Source organism: Serinus canaria, chromosome 1, assembly GCF_022539315.1.
Source record: "Serinus canaria isolate serCan28SL12 chromosome 1, serCan2020, whole genome shotgun sequence".
Taxonomy (NCBI): Eukaryota; Metazoa; Chordata; class Aves; order Passeriformes; family Fringillidae; genus Serinus; species Serinus canaria.
In genome coordinates, this window is record NC_066313.1 from 79,973,059 (window position 1) to 79,990,911 (window position 17,853).

General features: G+C 39.8%; 1 protein-coding gene across 1 annotated transcript in view; it reads left to right on the forward strand.

Moving 5' to 3' along the window:
• ZBED1 (zinc finger BED-type containing 1) overlaps nucleotides 1-17,853 on the forward strand; it is a 54,426-nt gene that overhangs the window by 8,810 nt on the left and 27,763 nt on the right. The window lies entirely within an intron of this gene.

The window sequence follows — 17,853 nt, forward strand, 5'->3', positions numbered from 1 at the left end:
TCTGTTGTCAGGGGTTTAAACAGGGATTCTCTCATGTTAGGATACAGGCTCACTGCCACCCCCCACCTTATTAAACACATGAAAAGCCACATTTCTGTACCTCAGTTGTTATTTTTTTGCTTGGAGATGTATCAAAAAATGATGAAAACATTTTGAGCCTAGGGAAAAAACTTACATATTTGAATGCATAAAGTGCTATTTTTGAGAATTCTGAAGTGACGTTAATTTTTTCTCTCATGTGGGCTTACAAGCCTGGAGAGATTTTAAATTGAAAGTGGAAGACAAAACTTGCTTTTCTACTTGAGTTCATGAAAGCTCTCTTAGTTCTAAAACGAAATTATGTATGAAGCAGTAAAGTTCTGTATTGTCTATTAAATTCACATGACAATTCCCTTTTTAAAATTTTATACAGTATTCAGATGAATAGGTAATATATGTAATTTATTTATTCCAGACTTCTATGAACCTGCTGCTGGCTTTAGGAATTAAATGTTTTGACTGTTCCTGTCCCAGGAACAAGGCATTGACACCAAATTCCTTTAGTTTGAGTCTGCATGTGGAAGTACTGTGAGTTCCAAGGATAAACATGTAATGGTATTATGAAATATATTATCTTTATTATCAGCCAAGGGTTTCTTCTCTTACTTTTGGCCACACAAACAAGGTCAGCTGGAAGGAGGGTAGAGCACAACAGAAGCGGGGACTGGCTTGGAAGACACTGCAGCCACTATTGTGAGTCATTCTCTTTTAATCACCAAGGCAAAATCCTATGGGCATGTGGGATGATACATAAAGAAAGCAGAATTTTGCTTGCTGTGGAGGAGCTGTTCATTTGTTACAAACATTCAGCTGACTTCAGTGGAGTGGTGCCAATTTCTGTTAGCACAGGCGTTGGTTCTGAGGATACATATAGGCATTAATAAACAGTTGGAGTCCTCCTTCAGGCTGCAGAAAGTAGCAACCCAGTAAGGGATGCAGCTAGGGTGAAACCCAGCCACCTTTGTCACTCTTCAGCCTGTGCAGCCAGGCACCTTTTTTAAGCTGATTTGGCAATGATTGATGGAATACACAGAAATTAAAACGAGTAACATCTATTAATGTGTAATGTGTGTTCTATACAAAATGCTGCTAAATTAAAAAGCAGACTGTTATCTCATAAAATAGAAATGTTCATGATATACGGCTGAAAAATATGGCTATGTAATGTGTGCCTTTGGTTCAGCAGATTTCATGAAAGAAAGTGAAAACTTTCTTTCATGAAAGAGAACCACCTTTCTTTCACTCCTGAGAACCTCTGTATGAACCAAAATGGAGTCACTCTTGGATAAGCTTATGGATATTTTGCTACTAATTTATGAATGTCAGCTGAGTAATGTAGACTTCTTATACACGCTGTGGTCCTCTGGATGGCTACAGAAAAAAAATGGCTCTTGTGGTAACTGTAAAAATAATTAAAAGCCTCTTGAAATTCAGCAAGGAGGGGGTTCACTGAAAGGCAGCATCCTGGATGGGATGTACCAGTGGTAGCTGTGCCGTGTGAGGTGGGAAAAGTTTGGCAGGATTCCTTGCTAGTAGCTGGAAGAAAAGATTAATATATAGCATAGGATGGATGGATGGATGGATGGATGGATGGATGGATGGATGGATGGATGGATGTCAGGCAAATCCTCTGGGAATGGCATTTCCCAGGTGCATTTCTCATGTGGAAAGGCACTTAGAAGACAGAAGAGTCCACCCTGACAGAGGCTGTCCAGCGTCTGGCGAGGGGTGGAACTGCAGAGCTGTGACATCAGGACATGCTGTATTGTGGCAGTCACTCTGTGGTGCAGTCTGGAAAACAAGCTCAGATGCACAATAAGACATTTAGAGTGATGTGCCTTATCAAACAACATGATGTTGTGACCCAGCATGGCCATGTAGTTATCTGTTTATTGGATATTCAAAACATTTTGGTCTGTGTAGTAAAATGCATTTCCTAATTTGCCATTTTTAAGATAGCTGCTGTTTGAATTAAGCTTGAATAAGAATAACCTTTCTTTTATAGTCCTGTGATTTCTGCACTAGAACTGTAACTTCATTTCCTTTTGACCTACATTTGTATGAGTAGAGCAGTTGCTTAAACTGTGAAATACATTTATTTTTCTCTTACCATTTCAGTTAGTAGGTAGTTGCAGAGCTCTTTTGTTGTAAGAGTGTAATGTTGCTTTCATAACTGGCTGGATGGTGTCTACTGCTTGATTTCAGTTCCAACACAATCTCCTCTTGCTTTTTTATCCTAACATGCAGCCCTATAGCCACCTATCACCCTCATCCTCCTCCCATCAGAGCTGTTCTGCTAGAAACCTGTGGTGGATTTCCTTTCTCCTGGGTAGGCAGCAGGTTTTGTATCCTGATAGGGCACAGACCGAAAAATGCAAAATTATCATCACCTCTGAGCGTCACAAGAGAGGAGAATAAGCACTTTCAAAGCAGAAAGTGACTACATTTTTCTTTCCCTTGCAGTAATAGTAGCAGATGGTACTTGTGGACCAGAATAATTTGTCCTTTGAATAATGGTCCTTGCTAAGGAAAGCTTAGTTTTGTTTTTTCCTATGTGTAAAAAGTCAAATTTTTAGAAATGTAAACCCACACGTAAATCCTTCTACTTACCTGCATTTTGCTGGTTTCTTTTTTACCAGTTATAATGGTTCTGGTTTTCAAAGTATTCTGTGTAATATCTGTTACATTAAGGTTTGCATCAAGAGGATTTTTTGTCAGGAATTAAAAGAGATGTTATACAAACACACACATATGCACACATTTATTACTAGTGATGCTTCAATTGCAAGTGGTCACTTCATTTGCCTATTACCACCAAACTCATTTTGATTTCCTTGTTTTGCTTAACTTCAGGTCACAGTTTATTACAGCTTGTTATGCAGTTTATGAGCTGGGTCAGTACCCCAGAAACGAAGGGTGAAACCACCTGGTTTGCAAAAGCAGCTCCTGGAACTCCTGACAGTGAGAGGTTTCTCTGGCCTTTCATTACACTTATGCCAACAGGAGGGAGAATGAAATAAACCCCTTTGCAAATTAAAGGCACTCCTGAATTACCTTTCTGGGTGGGCTTTATCTCTGCTCAAGATGGTGGTCCACCCATGCCTGTCTCCTTTTCTCCTCAGCACCTTGGGTAAAGGATTCTCTCTTTCCATGGAATCCTCAGCTTTCATGTGTGGAATGCCCTTATTTTGGTGCTGAAGCTCCATAGAAACTCTGTGGTGTCATAACCAACACTGAGATTTGGAAAGTCACTTGATTTTCACCTGACTTGAATTCTTGAATTTGCTCAGCTCTTAGTTTTTTGTATGTGTGTATATCTATCTATCTATCTATCTATCTATCTATCTATCTATCTATCTATCTATCTATCTATCTATCTATCTATCTATCTATCTATCTATCTTTCTATCTTTCTATCTTTCTATCTTCTATCTTCTATCTTTCTATCTTTATATAAATTTTATAAGTTGATACAAAATGCAAATGATAAAATCCTAATCTATAGTTTTTATATTAAAAAGCAATCTAAAGACATATGTGTACAGAAAGCTATATCAGGACATCAGGAGTAATTAAGGAGAGGAGAAAGGAAGAGTTAGTTTTAAATTGCTTGTTAGGTACATCTCTGAAGTACAATATTGCTTTATTACTTAGTTAAGGACAAAATGAATAAATAAAAATAAAGACTAAACAATATTTCATCCTTTAAGAAAGTTTTTCTGCTCAGGGAGTTAACCAAAGCATAAAAGTATTTCTGTAAACATCTCACAAAAAAAAAATAAATTCACTTTTGCACAGTTAGCACTATTGCAAGTTTTTTTCTGTTTATATTTGAGAGTGGTTTATGCCTTTTTAACTGTGCAAGACCTACTGGAAAAAGCCTAGTCAGTCGTAGAGAAAATTATTGATTTTTCTGTAAGTTTAAGTGCACTGGTGTGGAAAAGATGCTCTTACACTTCTGAAATATTTTTCAAATGTAAACAGCAGTCGACTTTGATCAGCCTGCATTTGAGTTTGCTCAAGACCCATCACCCTGGAGGCAGAAAACTGTAGCAGTAGGAATAATACAATATCCCTGTAAAAATAGAACAAAAACTGTAATAACAGAAATAATATCTGGGCTCTGTACTGTAAATACAAAAACTAGGTACACCGTGATGTCCAAACACTTTACAGAAAAGATGGGTGTTAGTCCCCCTGCTACAAAGGAGAGGAAACTGAGGCTGAGGAGGCTGGGGGCACTTCCTTGAATTCTCTACTTGGACCATGGAAGAACTGTTCCTAAATACTGACTCTGTAATCCCAGTCCAGTGAGCTGCCCTTGAAACTGCTCTGAAACAAGATAATGATGTTGGTGATTACTGTGTTTTGATCTGAGAATGTAGTGGTAATGGATTGCAAATCTTACACTATCATTTTATGTAATTTTCCAAACATTTATAAATAATTCAAACTTCATGTTGGATGTGGCACATCAAAGTTTATCTTGCCATATCCCTTTTTTGCATCAAAGGAACATTGGAGACAGTGCTGACATGTTATAGCCATTAAATAAAAAAAATGAGATTTTGTAATGAATGACATTTGAGTACCAGAGTTTGGCTTATAATGGTAAAGTAAGAGCTTTGGTAATAAATCTGGTTAGAGCTCTGCCATCCCAAGGAGTATATTGACACTGTAAACCTTTGTCATTTTAAAGGAGGACTAAAAGGCTGTTTTTGACAAGATGAAAGAGGGTTATTTGGTAGAGAGGGCAGGGTTCTTAACTGTGACCATTCCTCTTAAATAATATGTCATTATTTTTAACAGCATATTATATATGTCAACTTACACTGAAGTGGGAACTGCCACTTTCAGCAAAAGGAAGCATAATTCTAGATTCCAACTGAAAAACCAAAGCAACCCCAAACTGCAGATTTGGTTATATCACAGTGTAAAACTAGAAATGTTTGAAGATACCTTTGACCTTCAAGCTCTTTTGTTAAATTTGGGAACAACAAATGATGTTGCTAAAATGTTTACAGTTGCACGAACGATCACATTTTGAAGTGGATTGCTAAATGTTTTAAGTTGCATGAACGAACACATTTTGAAATGGATGTGGTACAGACAAAGTCCAGAAACACTTAGGAAGGATTCAGAAGGTAGAACTGCCTAATAAATTAAGAAAGAACACAGAATAAGCAATGACTGTCCATGGTACATTGGCTAAAACCAGCATGGTGTCTTGTTAGTGACACAGAAATGGAAACAAAACCCATTCCATGGGTTGACACTTAAACTACTGACACTTAAACTACTGCTGGCTCTTTTAAACTTGGAGAGATGCATTACAGGCAGGAACGCAAACCTCCCTGGAAAGCATGTGAAAGAGACAGTGCAAAAGAAACCAACATGGAGAATCCTGTTAGTGGGTGAAAATGCAATACCTCCTGAGACTGGAGATTTGGAAGTAATGAAATTTCAGTCAATCGATTATAAGGCTCGCTGGGAGAGAAATGCCATTTTCAGTGAAAGCAAAAGAGATGTTCTGTTTAAACTGTCTGGATGTTATTAATACAACATGATTGCTTTTCTAGGTATTGCAATAATTTTTGCAGCAAAGACATCTAGAGAAAAGACCTGCAGGGATCATTAGTTTAATCTGTTGAAATATACAGTGCTCCACTGCCCTCTTTTGCTACGCACCTGGAAGAGCAGCAGCAGCTGCAGTAACAGGTGCCACCACAGCAATGGGTGCCTTTTCCTTCCAGGGCATGTGCCTTTTGAAAGGGCTGACAGACCAATGACAGCACACCAGTGATCCTCTGGGAATCTTCTCTTTCATGTTACAAAAGGAAAAATACTTTGAATATGACCTTGTCATTTACACGCCTAAGGACCAAATATTCATTCTTCAGTCCTGTAGATTTTCCATTGAAGTCTTAAGGTTCTGCTATGCAAGATATCCAACAGGGATGCTGAAGAAATGGAGTTAAAAACTGCATCAGGTCTTACCCTCCTCATGCATTCTGCTGAGAACCAAATCAATCTGCTCAATATCTCTTTTGTAAAAGTATTTTGCAAAGGAGGAAACCACCATAATCATTTCCTATCTATCTGTCTTGCTTAGCATGTTTTAAAAATTCTGTGCTAGCCCTTCAAAATCTTCCTGTTAGTTCAGAGGATGCACTTGAATAATTATGTTTATAGTTGTCTCTCTGTTTTTCACAGTTGACAGTACCCTCTAGCAGCGCGAAAATTATTTTGGTTTTCCTACCATTTTCACACTGAAATCTGTGTAGAAAAGGAATAGCCTTGGGCTATTGGTGCCTTACTGTCATGACAAGATATATATTCTTTTTTGATTTTGCACAAGCATCACTGACAGTGAAAATACAGAACTTGGACCAGTTTTTATCTGTCAGGCTTCCTGCAAAGTTTGTAAAGAATTATGAACAAATTAATCCATCCTAAACTAGAGTTATCTCCTGGCTAAACTTGTTTGTCTGCACTTTTACAGCAAGCACTTTCATTTCTGTATTTTGTGGGGAAATGAGCCTCCCATGCATTCATTATTTGTACAAAAATATAGGTGGAAACATACAGAAACATATGACATAGAAAATCTTTATGCATGTACATTGTGTGTACATTCTCTAACACCAGTTTTTTGGTTTTTTTAATTAGACTCTCAAATGCAAAATTTGGTTTATAGCATCTAACCAAGGTTTGCTTTGAATGTGAAGAGGTAATAAATATTCTGAGGAATTTTAACTTTTATTTCTGTACTTGTCTATGACAACTCATTTGTTGCTGTTGAAAATAACCACTCAAATATTTTTAATTGATATTTCCACCAGTGAAAAAGTGTTGCAGTAGGCTACCCACTGCTGTATTGAAGTCTGGGAGCAGGGAAGATGCATGGAAGAAATGGAGGAGACTGTTGGGAGGCAAAAGAACATTGCACAGAGAGAGCTATTTCAAGGAGGCAGCAAATCTAGAGATTCAGAGTGCACCTTAACAGCATGCAGGAGTGCTAGGATACTGTGGATGTTTTTGCCTCTGACAAAGGAGAAATGATGAGGAGGACTCCATCTTACCAGGAGGTTACTTAATGACTTTATTATACTATATTATTCTATACTATATTACATGATATTACTTTACATCTAAACTGACTCTGCCAAGCACTCAGCTGCACTGTACTGCACAGCATCTCCTGACTGCCAGCTGACAGTCCCGACACGCACACACACACACACGCACACACACACACACTTTCCATGATAGGCCAAGGAAACAAAACACCATCACTTTGGGTAAACAATTTCTGTATTGTGTTCTACTTTTGCACAAACACAGGCACAGCAAATGAGATAAGAATTGTTCTGCTCATTCTCTGAGGTTCAGAGAATGTGAATCCTGGAAATATTCTTGGGAAGATTGCCTTGCTTTTCTCTGTGAGGAGAAATGGGGCGACGATAGGACATATGGACATGGACACTACTGAGCCCCTTTCTCTTCCTGAGCAGATCTACATCTGGCCCTGGTGAATTTTGAGATTATAAGGCTTTAGCAACATGCCTACCTTCCTCCTCTAAGGAGACTGAAGCAGGAGCTCTGGCTGCAGCCCAGCTGAGTCCTGGACATGAGCAGGCAGGGCTTGTAACACAGCTGCCTGACAGATCTGTGAAAGTTATCTTGCACTTGGCAGTTTTGTGATACCAAATGTGTTGAGATAATAAACCTCACAGAATTCACAACAATCTATGATATGCTTTCTCTGGCCTTGCCTTGCCTTGCTATGCCTTCCATTTCTTCGCTTGGCTTAGCTTGGCTTGGCTGGGTTTGGCTTCCTTTCTCCTGCCTTCCCCATCTCTGTTTAACTACAGGTGGCAATTCCTTACTGACACAGTCTTTGAAATGCTTGAGTTCAGTTGTAAAAGTTCCTGCTTTGCTTATTTTAGGAAAAACCTTCTTTCAAACCAAAAGCCCAGAAAGCTAAATTGCACTTTCAGGGTACTCATCTGACCCACTGCCAAGCAATATTTTTTCTAAGTCTTAATTTTCTTTTAATTTACTGAAGATAAAATGTGTCAAGCATGAGCACCATGACATCAACACCATTGCAAACCTGTAACAGAAGGATTTAGCTACCAATGCATAGGATTAATGGAAAACATCTACATTAATGCTTTGGTTTGGATCAAGAGCATGTATGTAAAATGGGACTGCTGGTTATTGCCATTTTGCAGACCTCTGTGCAGACACGCAGATCTCCCAGTGAGTGTGAGAGGTCTTCTCTTTGAACAGCACAGAGCTCAGCCTAGAAGCTCTCCTGATGTGCTCCAGCTGTTGTTTACTAGTGATACTGGTCACAGCTGCCAGAAAAATATGGATGTCTTTTGGAAGCTGCAGAATTTTCCAGAAGCCCCAACTTTAAGTGCTTCAGCCTCTATCTACCTCTGAGCTTACTCCACAATGTTAGGACTGAATCCACAAAAGTGATTTTTCCCATGTTTTGTAGGATTTTCAGCTGTATGAAGCAATCACTGGTGGAGTCCAGTAACTGCATCTGTAAACTCAGTCTCATGACATTTGGGCAGCTTGTGTGCCAGCAACTGAAGCTCTCCATTGTGGGTATTTTGTATTAGATGACTCTTCTTTATCTAGCAACATCCTGTACTTGATCATGTTTTTTAGTTCTAGAAGTGCATAGCAATAGAATTAAATTAAATTAAATCTAATTTAATTATGGCTAGTATCTATAAATACTAGCCATGTATATACTAAACTGTTCAAATGGTATGGTTTTATAATTTGATGATTTGTGTCAGTTTAGATATAGATAATTCTACAGTTCTTTTCTTTATGAGTCCATAGCTCTGATCTATTAAGCAGTTATATACTTGGCCCTCTGGGTTGCAGTTATTCTGCCAGGGGATTATTTTTATATTATAGATGCACAGTATTTTGTGGGTGCAACTATGAAAAGATGCAGAAGACAGTAGGTGTTTATATCCTGTTGAGCTACAAAGGAAGCTGAATCCCATAAAATGGACAGTAAAAGGATATCAATACACACCAAATTATTGAGAATTCAAATGGGATGTTTACAGAGGCTGTCAAAAAGAAGTGGGATAATCATGTTCCAACAGAACTGCATACAAATTCTATCAATTATTAAAAAAAAATATGTAAAAAGACCTACACATGATCCTTAGGTCAGAATAATGGTCTGATCCTCTATAAAGAATTTTGGGTATTTGTAACCAGTTGAGAAACGCCTGAAGAAAAAGACTTGTGTAGCTAGCTAAAGAGACAATAAATCTGTAAATAGACAATAAATGTGTAGGGGAGAAAGGATACAATTCTTTAATATATTGAAGCAAGGAATCCCACCATTGCTATTCATTAAGTTGCCTGTTTAGCTATGGTCAATTACTGATACAAATGGTAGAAAAGGATGTCTTTGAATTTCTGAAGTATGAGTGAATGAAGAGCAGCACACATTAATTTAAAAGTATAAAATCAAAGCGGATATAGCCACATCTTTCTGAGGGGAAAAAATAAAATTACTAGATATTGTAAAATGTCTAGAGGGTAATAAAACATTCTTCATGGTGTCTCTCAAAGCACAGTGTTGAAAAAGAGAAGACTGATTTTGGTACAGCAAACATTTGTACTAACATTGACAAACAGCTTACTGGAGGACTGTGTTAAAGGTAGCAGGTGTTAGGAGTTAGGACCATTTGCAGTGAGATCGATGAAAAAAAATTGCAAGTCATAGTTTATTTCACATCCCATGAATGGCCTGCCTTCACTACGGATTCCTTTGGCCAGAAGCATCCTTGGTCTTGTTTTTCCCTGATAGCAGACTTCCCTTGGGTTGCAGGGTGGTAATAATAATTGATTAAAAATCAAGCATGTGTTCTGCAAATTTCTCTTTCCTCATTTGCAAGACAAATTTTGCTGTGCATGTTTTTATTCAGGTTCGTTTCCTGTAATGTACAGGGGCCTATTCCACTGGACCTATTTTGTAGGATTCATAATTATTTTAGGATGGCCACTCTTCCTTGGATTTTCTGTCTTGAGTGGCAGCAGAGGGGTCTCAATCATCTAATTTAATTACCCTAATCACCATCTCTACAAAGGTCTGTCATTCTCCATCAGCTGAACACCATTAAATAAAGCTTTTTATTTTTTACTCTCCCTTCTCCTTAGAGGAACACCAATGAATGCCAACTTTTCTTCTTAGATCTGTAAAGATCCACTGCCTCTAGTGAGGTCTTAATATCTATCCTTTGATGAGAGAATATGATCTTAAGATGTGTCCAGTTACAGAAGTATCCAAATAAACATGCGCTTCATAAAGGAGCTTTTGTGGGAGTTACTGGTGAGCTGCTGTGATTTTTTTCATCCAGTCACTACTTCATTACTTCTGCAGCCCAGTGGTTTTGCTAAATGTGTGACATTCATTAGAAAGCAATGTGCTAATCAGAGTACTCCTATTTTATGTTAGGTGTTCCTTTTTTATTGCAGTGCTACCTGACATTTTGCTTGACATTTTAGAAGCTGGATAGAAATTTTTCACTTTCAGTCTTTATCATGCTGAATGCATGTGAGTGTTCTGTCTTTTCCATTAAAAAAAAATCAGGCAGCATATTGCTGTCCCTGTGATGAGGGAGATCCTGGGGCTCTGTAGAGGTTTACTGGAGTCACTGGATCTCTGTGAAAACTCTGGCTCCATCTTTTCAATTTTCTTAGGATCATCTTCGAGTTTTTGAAGGTTGTGATAATCCAAATGTAGCTTCAGAGCAGTATGAGAAACCTCAGTATGTATGGATCCCATCAAAGATCCAATAAACAAGAAATCCAAGCAAATAAAAAATGAGACAGTAATATAAAAATATAATTAAAATGGCTTGAATGACTAATCTCTGTGTTGGTGAAAACACGTGGATAATTTAACAGAAAAATTGCTTTAAATGCTATGACAAAGATGACAATTGTCATGTTTGTCTTTGATTAGATTCTGTTCTTAGCATCATCAACTTTGACTTTCTAATTTCATCTGATCCCATTAGCCTTCCCAAACTTTTAGGAAAAGTGTGTGTCTAATGATCAGGGTTGGAGAAAAAAGTATCATTTTACCATCCTGAAAGGTTCCCAGACTCAGTGATATCTTAGAAAAACAATTCCTGAAATGCTCTTTTTACAGAATGCTCTTTGAGTCTGAAGATGCTATTTAGAGCCAGACATCTGTTAAAATGCACCAAGAGAAGTCAGGTTCACCCAGGCCTCACATTCAGATGGTGGTTTGAGGTGGACTGTCCTGCCCAGCTGGGGCTGGTGATGGGAAGCAGGATCCGGGGAGAGCCTCCAGAGGGAGATGCTGCCCAGCAAACCTGCCACCAGGGCGTAAAGAGGAGCCTGCTCCATGGATCTGCCTTGGCTTCCCTGGGCTCCTGGGGCTTGGGTGCAAGCCAAGCATTGCTTCAACTCACGGCCCTGAGCACTTGGCTCTGGGAGTCCTGGTTTACCAGCACAGGTCGCCGGAGAATTTTATCTCCCATGCTTGTTCTTGCTACTCCGAGTGCTGCTTGCAAGGAAGTTGACAATTTAATGAGATACTTGGCATTAAAAGGTCTCTGTGCTAGATCCAAGTGCTTACTTTTATGAACACCCATGTTTAGTTGGCACTTTGAAGTTGGTGAGTGTCTGGATCAAACTGTAAGGGCCATGCTAGGGCTTCCCAGAGGAAGGGCACCTCCAGAGCCCCTGCGCAGAGCAGGAGCAGGAGGTGCCCCAGCACCAGTGGAGGCCCACTGAGGAGCGCCTTCCACTTTTGGGGGTTGTGTGGTTTTGAACTTTTGCAATTTGTCCTCTACCTGTTACTTTTCAGCGCTTGCTCAGGCACAGGCTGTGTGCTGAACTTTGTCTGGAAGTCAGGAATATCTCTGTACTCAGCAGTTTGGCAACCCACTGAAAATCCCACCATTAGCTTTTCCATGTGAGCATGTCCCTGCTCACTGCATGGGCTCAGATAAGCTTGTTAAGTGATGGAGACTGACACTGGCTCCTGGAGAGAGAGGCCTTTATTTTGAAAAGTTATCAGATATTAGAATGATTCATCTGCTGCTTGAGGCTAACTGTTTAGCTTTCCTTCAAGTCAAATTAAACAGTTGCTGTTGGCATGAAAAACAGGGAAGGCAGGCAGAGTAAGAGAAAGGACAACTTATAATTTAAATCAGGCTTGATCTTATACCATACTTCATTATACCACTGAAGAAAATGGCTGGTTTTACTTCCAAATATTTAGACACTCCAAGCAATAGTCATCCATAGCAACGCAGCTTTAGACTAAGCAAGAGCTAGTATTACAGTAGGAAGATTAGCTAAGTTTTAAATGCTCTTAAATGACAACATAATCTTTGAAAAAAATATAGTGTGGGCCTTAAAAAATTGACATTGGCATAGTCATGAAGTGGCAGCTGACCTGCAAGTGTGGTGTTGCTTAGCAATATTTCACCATCAGGCAAATTGGGAAAGTGGGCTAGAATGATTTACACCAGGGAAGAGACAAATGCTAATTTTCTCTAGAAGATTCAGGTTACTGTGGTTATTAGGAAGGATATTAGATCATAAGCACCTCTCCAGCTCTTCTTACTTTTTTTTTTTAAAGGTGTTGAAAAGTACTTCTCCTATGAAGACAGGATGAGAATGTTGGGGTTGTTCAGCCTGGAGAAGAGAAAGCTCAGGGGAAACCTTATTGCACCTTCCAATACCTAAAGAAGGCCAACAAAAGAGCTGGGAAGGGACTTTCTACAAGGGCTTGTAGTGATAGGACAAGGAGGGATGGCTTTGAACTGAAAGAGGGCAGGTTTAGATTAGATATCCAGAATAAATTCTTTGCTATAAGGGTAGTAAGGCACTGAAACAGGTTGCCCAGTGAGGTTGTGAATGTTTCATCCCTGGAAGTCTCCAAGGCCACATAGGATGGTGGCCCTGAACGACCTGGTATAGTGAAGGTCTTCCTGGCCATGGCAGGAGGATTGGAACTAGATGATCTTTAAGGTCCTTCGAACTTAAACCATTCTAATATTCTGTGATTCTATGATTTTGAGAAAAATCATCAATTAAAAAAACACTCTGTGAGAATGCAAGTGCATTTGCTTCCAGAACAGTAATTTCAGAAATGGTTGATACAAACAATACAGTTGGAGGGAAAGAATAATTAATAACACAAATAAAAATTTTATTTTAATGCTTCTGTAAACATTTTCATAGCCATTTAGATTTCTGGATCAGTTGCCAGAGTCCTGACCCTGCCAGAGTCCCTGCAGGTGGGATGCTGAACCTGCCTGAACTTCAGCTGCTGCCAGAGGCTGTGCCAGCCCAGCTGGGCTCACTGCAGGACCCAGATATGAGTTAGCTGGTGGTCGGGGTTGAGACAGATGAGGCAGAAAAAAAAAGGTATTTTGAATTTGGAAACTTGGTGGCAAAGTTCGAGAGTTTAATAAAGATAAGAAGCTTTTTCTCTCTCGTCATGTTTTCATGTGCCATCCGCTTTCTATGCATCCATAGCAGTAGGTGAGGAAAAGGAAAGCATTTTGCTTCACCTTGGTTGCCTAGTCCAGACAGATCTCTTACTTGGTGTGAGAGTAAAGTGAAAGCTTTGTCTGCCAGATTTTCTTGTTAAACTGTAGGACACACAGGATGCAGTGATGCCTTCTAGTGTACTGTGCAGCTGACAGGACAGCTTTGCACAGTATGTGACAGAGGTGCTGTGATTTCTCCTGTTTTACCTAGAATTTTTTCCTGTGTCTTAAAAAACACAAGAAAGACAGCTGAGGTTCCATCTACACCCACCCACCTCCCCCTCTTAAAACTGCTGGTGGTAGACAGGCAGTTTAATTGCACTTCCAGACCATAGGAGCTATAGGTGTGCCAAATCTGTTTGTATAAAACACATAGATTCTCTTTATACTCTCCCACCATGATCTGCACAAAGACTAAACCCAGACTGAGCTCTCACTTCCAAAGGTTTCTGTATGAAATTAATGTTGCACTCTAATTGAGCTTGTAGCACCCCAGAAATACATCCACCCAAGTGAGAGGTGCAGCATGTTTGCACCATGTGACATGTGAGCTGCTCACTACAAAGATCTTGAAAACTGAAGCATAGTATAGGTTAGAGTAGATGGTATATTCTGAACTGTAATGCATATTTTGTGTGATGGATTTCCATGAAGGGTATTACCACATTATTATGTGGTAGCTGCCCATAGAAAATAAACACAATAGCTTTTCATGTGCTGGCTCCTTTAGAGCATGGTCAAAGAGAGAAAAGGTTTTCATACTGCTGTTGCTTAAGCTGGAACTCTGACATTTCTGTAGCAGATGAAAAATGATTTTCTAGGCACATTTTTGAGTTCATCTAAACGGAGAGGTAGCTATTATCTTTCTGTAATATCAGAATACCTGTTTGAGAAATAGTTATTCCTCTCCTTAAAGTGACATGAAGTATGTGAGAGCAGGATGCAGAGGGTCAGATACAGACTCTTTTGTGCAATAAATAACTCCCAAGTCATAACGTATCTCTTTATATAAGTATCCAGAAAGTTTTCAGCACATTTTTGTCTTGACCTTTTAGCACAAACAATAGCACTTCTGCTTGCTAGGCAACTGATTTTTGCCCATCACTTGAGAGGTTAAAATTAAATAGCAGTAATTTTTTGTCACTGTTTCAGAGGGCTGCAGAAAGAAAATGTATTTAATCGAATGCATAGTTTCAAGGAATTGTTAACTGCTACTATGAAAATAACAGAAAATATTTCAGAACCCCCAACCATGACAAATGGTTTTTTGCCAGTGTACCATTTTAATGATAATTTCAAGAGGAGACAATCAGAACTGCAATCCAGAGAGCACTTTCAGTCAAGAAGCAGTGGGAGAGTTTCACAGTTCCTTTCAGTAAGAAACGTATACAACATGCATATGTGGAAAATAAATTAAAATGCACCATTAGAACTCCCCTCCTAAGTAAAGTAGTGAAGAAAATCCTTCCAAAATGTATCTAAAGCTTGCTGTGGATGTGTATTTTCCTACTGTCATCACTGCAGCTTCCTGTGACTATGACAATACAAACAAGAACCAGACACTATTAATGATTTTAGTAACACTGAGTGATGTGACTGTGCATGTTTTATAAATATTTACATTTTGTCTTTATTAATACAGGTTTTGCTAGGCTGACAAAGGACTGATTTCAGTAGGGAACACAGGCTTCTGTTTGTCCCCCAAGTAATAGAGAGAAAATTACCCTTCTTACACATAAGTAATAATAAAACACTTTAATCCAAAGTTAATACAAACTCTAGTCATGTTCCCATCTTCACACAGACTTTGCTTTTGCAGGGTACTGTGCAACTGCAGTTTCTTGGATGAACTGTGCAAAACTACATCAGTGTGTCTGCCTAACAAATGCTCCCTGAAGAATGCGAAGATCCCGAACGTGTTTGCAAGGGCGCCCTGCTAGCTTGCACACACCATCCATGCCCTCAGTGCCCAGTTCATGGCCATAACCTCCTGCTCCCTCCTGCTCTCAGCTCTAGCACTGGGCAGGCTGGATGAGGCTATAGAAGCAGGTGTCTGGCTCTGGGGGTCTGTGCCACAGTGTCCCTTCGTCAAGATATCGGCCATCACACACGAGCGGTAACTGCTTGCCCTTCTCCAGCCTGGAAGAGGCACCTGTGGAGCAAGACTGAGCTTTAACTGAAGTGAGAAGATGGACAACAAAGTGTAATGTTCCTGAGTTTGCCAAAAATATTTTACCTACCAAACGACACGGCTTTCATGGGCTGAGAGACATTTAGCAGAGAGGAACTGTGCAGCAGGAAATCTGGGCACATTTTGCTGTGCATATCAGGCTGTGACCACAACCAAAGTAGCTGTGCTAACATGTGAAAAGTCATCTGATGAAAGGCCACTGCCAAACAGGCCCAACTCAGAAGAGGAATAGCCTTAATACATTTTTTTTCTTGGTTTTGATTCCAGAAGATGTCTGTGTCTCATGACTGTAATAATACTCAATCATCATGCTATAATGAAGGGCTTTTCATGTAATCATCTGTGGAACTGATTACTTTGGTCTATACCCTTATCATGCTGAGCTTCCTGGCAAAATTCCCACTGACATCAGTAAGAGAAGGATTGGAACTTTCCTCAGCAGTTTACCGCTTTTGTTTGACAATACCATGCTTTTCAGACACTTCACAGTGGAGATTAAGCTTTTAGACTCTTAATTCCTGAAATATTAAAATGGCACTGTAGAGAGAACACACTTATTCTCAGAAGTCTATGTTTGTTCTGGTCATTATTGCTTCTAAGAGTACAGCACCAAAGCAAGGCATGAACAGGTATGGAAAAGCTTCTTTCCAAGATGCTGAAAATGGTAGACTCTCAAGGTGTTATGTCAAAAATAGGAAAGAAGATAGGTGATTTTATATTGTGGATGATATAGAAACATTTGCTTGCTTTTTCTTACCATAAAAAAACCCAATTAATCAATCCAAACCACTAAAAGTTCAAAAGTAAATACACCTACAGATTTATTCATTATTTCTTAAAAATATACTTCATCCTTTTCAGCCAAGTTGTGCCGTTAACTCTGAAGGGACTAGGATGCCCAGGAGATCAGTAGGATCTGAAAAAGGATTGGACATTTATAGGGATAGCCAGAACACACATGATATGAACTCTATAAGCTCATTTGTAGAGGTTAAGAGCTTGTTTTTCAAATAATTGAATGTATGTAATTCATTGTGACTTGAGTGGGAGTTCAGGGCATGCAGCAGTGCCAGAGAAGAGACCTTAATTTCCTGTCACAAGGGCCAAGCATCTCTATATTTGGATATTCTTGCTTTTCATAATTTGCACCACAGTAGCAATTAAGGGATAACATTACAGGCAACGATCCCATTGTACTAGAAATAACAGTTGTTCATTACTCCAGAGGCCTTCAGCTCTAAAGCCAAGGCAATTATCAGAGACAGTTTATTGAAAAGAAAAGTGAAGAGCAAATCCCTGCAGTGCCCGTTTTTAGGCACCACGTGCAGGTGCCTGGGTGTGGAGGCTGCTCTGTGCAAATCCTTTGCTTGTCCCCCACACAGGCAGGCCACTTGAAGCAGTGGCAGAGGTGCCCAGAGCTGCACAAGGAGGCACTGTAGCATTCCCTCTGGGGACCATGTAGGTCAGGGCAGGGGAGCCCAGCCCGTGCAGGGCAGGGACAGGATGAGCTGGGCTGTGGAGCTGCGGCTCTTGCTGTGGGGTGAGGCTCACATCATCGCCAAGAATTATTTCCCCCTACTTCCAGCAAAGCTTTAGGTGCAGTTGCCTGTCAGAGGGAGAACAGCAGGTTTTTGTGGGCTGCAGTTTGGGTTTTCAATGAAGTAGGCATTTGTGAGTGTGGTCAGGAGAGCTGGTCCCCTCCCAGTGCAGCTGACATGTCTACTGTGAGGGTGTCACAGGAGACATCCTGCCTGATGACCCAGTTTCCAGACATGGAGAAGCAGACTAAGGGGCTACAGAGACAGGTCAGGGAATGCAGGAGAACTTCTCTACCTTCCAATAAGCATCACCTTCATGGGTAGGTAACACAGGTGCACCTGTGCTGTGGTTTGCCATAAGACATGTATGTCTCCATAGCATCTTTACCATGTTTCTTAAGGATCATGCTTCACAAATACTTTCAAAAGGTCCAATCTCAACTAAGGATTTTCAGGAATATTCTAAATTTGGTGGATGGTATGTGGAATTTTATGGCTACGT